Genomic DNA, 5,730 nt, shown 5'->3' with positions numbered 1-5,730 from the left:
CTGATCAAGGTGGTCGGGCCATAAAGGACATAGCTGCTGGACTGGGTCTGCTAGACAGGTGAGGGATCCAACAAGAAAGAAAAACATACTTGACCTCATCCTTACCAATCTACCAGCTGCAGTTGCATCTGTCCACGACCGTATCAGTAAGAGTGACCATTGCACAGTCCTTGTGGAGACAAAGTACTGCCGTCACATTTAGAATAAACTCCATTATGTTGGATGGCACTGTCACTGTGCTAAGTGGGGCAGACTTCGCACAGACCTAGCGACACAAGACTGGGTATCCATGAGGTGCTATGGGCCATCAGCAGCAACAGAGTTATACTCCAGCACAATATGTAACCTCATGACCTGCATATCCCCCTCTCAACCATTACCATTAAGGCAGGGATCAACCCTGGCTCAACGGAGAGTGCAGGAAGGAGCAGAAACAGGTATATCTGAGGATGAGGTATCACCCCGGTGAAGCCACCAAACAGGACAATGTGCACACCAAGCAGCATAAGCAGCAAGTGATAGATGGAGCTAAGCGATCCCACAACCAACGGATCAGATCTAAGCTCTGCATTTCTGCCACATCCAGTTGTGAATGTTGGTGGACAATTAAATAACTCACAGGAGGAGGAAGCTCCACAAATATCTCAATCCTCAATGACGGAAGAGTCCAGCACATCAGTACAAAAGACAAGGTTGAAACTTTTGCAGCAATCTTGAGCCAGTTGATTAATCCATCTCTACCTCCTCCAGTGGTACCCAGTATTACAGATATCAGTCTTCAATCAATTCACATGATATGAAGGAATGGTTGGATACACAGGATACTGCACACACTACAGTTCCTGATAACATTCCAACAATAATACTGAACACTTGTGCTCTAGAACTTGCCACTCCCCTGGCTAAGCTGTTCCAATACAGCCACAACACTGGCATCTACCCAACAATGTGGAAAATTGCCAAGATATGTTCTGTGCGTAAAAAGCAGGACAAATCCAACCCAGCCAATTATTACCCCATCAGTCTACTCCCCAACATCACTGAAGTGATGGAAGTGTCATCAATAGTGTTATCAAGCAGCACCTGCTCAGCAATGACCTGCTCAGTGATGTCCAGTTTGGGTTCCACCAGGACCACTCAGCTCCAGACATCATTACAGCCTTGGCTCATATATGGGCCAAAGAGCTGAAGTCCAGAGGTGGGGTGAGAATGACAGCCCTTGACATTAAGGCCTCATTTGACTGAGTGTGGCATCAAGAAGCCCCAGCAAAACTGGAATCAATGGGTATCGGGGGCAAACTGTCCAGTAGTTGGAGTCATACCTGACACATAGGAAGATGGTTGTGATTGTTGGACATATGTAATCTCAACTCCAGGACATCTCTGCAGGAGTACCTAAGGGTAATGTCTAAGGCCTAACCATCTTCACCTGCTTCATCAATGACCTTCCCTCCATCATAAGGTCAGAAATGGGATGTTCACCGATGATGCATAATGTTCACATCTCCTCAGATACTGAAGCAGTCCACGTTCAAATGCAACAAGATTTGGACAATAACCAGGCTTGGGTTGACAAGTGGCAAGTAACACTCACACCACACAAATGCCAGGCTATAACCATCACTAATAAGAGACAATCTAACTACTGCCCCTTCACATTCAATGGTGTTACCATCATTGAATTCCTCACTATCAACATTCTGAGGAGTTATCTTTGACCAGAAACTTAACTGGGCTCACCCCATAAACATAGTTGCTACAAGAGCAGGTCAACGGCTAGAAATTCTGTAGTGAATAACTCACTTCTGACAAATCCTGTCCACCAGCTACAAAGCACAGGTCAGAAGTGAGGATGGAATGGTCTCCACTTGCCTGAATGAATGCAGCTCCAGCAACCCTAAAGAAGCTTGAAACCTTGCAGGGCAAAGCAGCCCACTTGATTGGTATTACATCCACAGGAATTCCCTCCACCACCACTGATGCTCAGTTACAGCAATGTGCGCTATCTATAAAAAACACTGAAAAAATTCACCAAAGATCCTCAGACAGCACCTTTCAAACTCACAATCACTTTCATTTAGAAGGACAAAGGCAGCACATATATGAACAGCATCACCCTCAAATTCTCCCCCAAGCTACTCACCAGCCTGATGTGGAAATATAATGCCATTCCTTCAAAGGTCAAAATCCTGGAATTTTCTTCCTAGTGGTAACAAGGATCAACCCACGGCAGGTGGACTGCAGCGGTTCAAGAAGACAGCTCACCTCCACCTTCTCAAGAACAACTAGGGACAGGCAATAAATGCTAACCAGCCAGCGATGCCCACATCCGACAAATGAATATAAAAAACCCCACAAATTGCAGTGAATTACAATCTATAAATATTAAATGGCAGCTATAACCAAGATAAATCTTCTGAATTGACTTGGAAGTCTATTCAGCACAGATGTGATCAATCTATTTCACAAAATCCTTTAAAATTTGGATTACCTCACAACAGATTGGAGCTCATTTTCTTCTACGAATTATACTGAGCCCCAACCAGAAGTAATGCATCTCTAATCCAAGCTCCCCAAGCAATCTTCTCAAAAATAATACACATAGTCAAAACCTTGTTAACTTTGCTCATGATAGCCTAGGTAGTGTAGATCTACTAATAGTAGCTCCAAATAACAGAAACATCTGCAACAACTGAACATTTGTCCATAATGAGAAGGGTCAGCTTTCTTTTTCTGTTTCTCTTTTACAGTTTCCCTTTTCATTCATGGTCTGTGTGAAAAAATGCAAGCTTTGAAACCATAACTTCTATCACAGACATGAAGAGCATACTTGGAAATTTGATCTGAAAAAACAGCAGGTGATAAATCAGGATACGTGTTAATTTAGAGACATTTCCCCAATACCTCCTCTAAATCTCTCACCAGAGATCCCAGGTGAAAATTCCAGGTGATAATTTTGGTTAATGCTTCAAAAAGATGCTGGAGCAAGACCTCTGGTATCAGAAACATTGCCTTTTAAAGAAAGGGAAAGAAAGGTAACCAATTCATAATCAGCAAGGTCCCAAAAGTAGCAATGAGTTAATGGCCACTGAGGTGTTTTATTGGTGCCTATTAAAGAATAAGTTTTGACTAGAACACACGTTAAAAACTTGTTTTCTTTGAGATAATGACAAAGGGTTTGTTGAGGGTATAGAACGAAAGGTTTGCAAGATTTTCATTTGCTTGGTGCTTTTCACAATCTTGGCATTTTACAGTTAATTCGGTATTTTGAAGTGGGCCTTCTTGGAAAATTGGGTATTTTGGGAAAAGGCAATTGATGTGATAATACAATTCCTCCAAAGAGATTTTACAGAAAGTAAGAAAAAGTAAGAATTGGTAGAAACAAGTGCTGAATCTGTCAACTAGTAAAACCCAGAGAGCAGCGGTACAGTGATTATCATCAGTCTGGTGGAATTTACAGACAGGAGCCTGTCTTGGGACTTCTTTTGTTCAGTTTCTTCATAAATGGCCTGCAGTTAGGAATCAGAAGTTAGAAGTACAGTGGCCAAATCTGTGGATAATGCAAAGGTAATGAAGTTGCTAGGTTGAACAAAATAACTCGCAGAAAGGTAGTAGATGTAGCAAATACGCTGCATATCGGTTCAAAAAGGTCAGTGTTGGGCTATTACCTGTGTGGATAGAAACTAATGGATCAGATTTTCATGAAGGAGATGGAAAAGATGAGTTGAGAAACTTCCTGATTCTGCAACCCTGATTTCATTAAGGAGGCCCCAATGAGGTGGGAATGTCACCATATCTGGAGGCAGTTTCAAAGTGGCAATGGGTTTAGGTAGATGGGGACGGTAGCAAATTGAAAGGCCCATCTCTCATTTCTGGACTTTGAGCCTAACTGTAATTATGACTGACAGGTCCTCAAGCCCTCACTCCTCATGCAAGCATCTCTCATGCCCTCTCCATTTCTCCACATCTCCCATGTCCACCAATCTCCATCCTTGTCCGTCCATGTATCCTTCATACCCACTCTCCTAGTATTCAACACAAGGACAATCATTGAGCCATTGGCATGTTAGAGCAATTTTCTTCTAGTCCATACTGCTGGACTCTCATATGGTCTGCAGCAATGTACACTTCCAAGATTCATAAACAGCAGAGACACTAGCATCTTCGGGAGGCCAGCAAGGATGATAAAATTAACTGACAGCTCCAAGTTGAAAGGGTTCATAAACGATTTACAAGTATAATGATAGGACTGAAGGATTTGAGCTCTAGCGAGAGGCTGAATAGGCTGGAGGTTTTATCCCCCCTGGAGTGTCGGAGGCTGAGGGGTGACCTTACAGAGGTTTATAAAATCATGAGGGGCATGGATAAGGTATGATGCTAAGATCTTTTTCTCAGGGTATGATAGTCAAAAACTAGAGTACATAGGTTTAAAGTGAGAGGGGAAATATTTAAAATTGATCTGAGGGCTAACATTTTCTTGCAAAAGTGGTCCGTGTGTGAAACAAGCTGCCAGAGGAAGTGGTGGAGGCTGGTACAATTGCAACATTTAAAAGGCATATGGATGGGTATATGAAGAGGAAGGGTTTAGAAGGATATGGGCCAAATGCTGGCAAATGGGACTAGATCAGTTTTGGATATCTGGTTGGCATGGATGAGTTAGTCTGAAGGGTCTGTTTCCATGCTACAGGATCATAAGACTGTAAGACATAGAAGCAGAAATTAGGCCATTAGTCTGCTCCGCCATTCAACTATGGCTGATAAGTTCCTCAACCACATTCTCCTGTTTTCTCCCCATAACCGTTAACCCCTTGATAATCAAGAACCTATCTATCTCAGTCTTAAATGTACTCAATGACCTGGCCTCTGCAGCAGTGAATTCCATAGATTCACTACTCTCTGGATGAAGTAGTTTCTCCTTATCTCCATTCTAAAAGGTCTTCCTTTTACTCTAAGATTGTATCCTTGGGTCCTAAACTCTCCCACCAATGGAAGCATCTTCCCAACATCTACTTTGTCCAGGCCATTCAGTATGCTGAAAGTTTCAATTAGATCTCAGTCAAGTATACATAAGATTGAGATATGAAAAGTTTGAAGTTCATATTATTTATATTTTAGCTGCCTGTGCTTCATAAGTCATAGGAACAGCAGTTTTGATTTCGAAGAACATTTGTGAATGTCATTTGAAGTAGACAATTTGAGTACAGGTAGTTCTCCTATAACACGATAGTTGTGTTCTTGTGTGACCTCACGCTACAGCAAATCGCCAATAAATATCATGTTATAGGGAAATTGTTATACCTGTACAGCAGAAAGATTCATTATCCAAACACCGTCCACTATTCATCAATCGTGTTACAGCCAATTCTCGTTGCTGAAACATGCGTTAAAGCAGAACTACCCGTATCACTGAAAAAAAACACATTGCATTGAACAACAGTTTGCAAAAATACCAACTCAACAGAAAAACCTTAATGTGAGGAGAGAGCTATTTTGTTGAACTCTGCTTGGTAGAAGCACCTCTACCAATTAGGCAGTTGGGGGTGTGAGAGATGAGGGCTAGAGGACCTGTTTTTCTGACAACTAGGATGAAATTTCCAACCTGACATGTCCCACCCTGACATGCTCAATGCTTTCTATGCTCGGTTTGAGCAGAATACCATCCTTGGAACATCTGGACAACAAAGACACCTATATCAGACTTCTGCTTGTTGACTACTGCTCTGCCTTCAA

The sequence above is a fragment of the Stegostoma tigrinum genome, chromosome 5 (assembly GCF_030684315.1).
Source record: "Stegostoma tigrinum isolate sSteTig4 chromosome 5, sSteTig4.hap1, whole genome shotgun sequence".
In the NCBI taxonomy this organism is placed as follows: domain Eukaryota; kingdom Metazoa; phylum Chordata; class Chondrichthyes; order Orectolobiformes; family Stegostomatidae; genus Stegostoma; species Stegostoma tigrinum.
Note: the sequence above shows the minus strand (reverse complement) of the source record.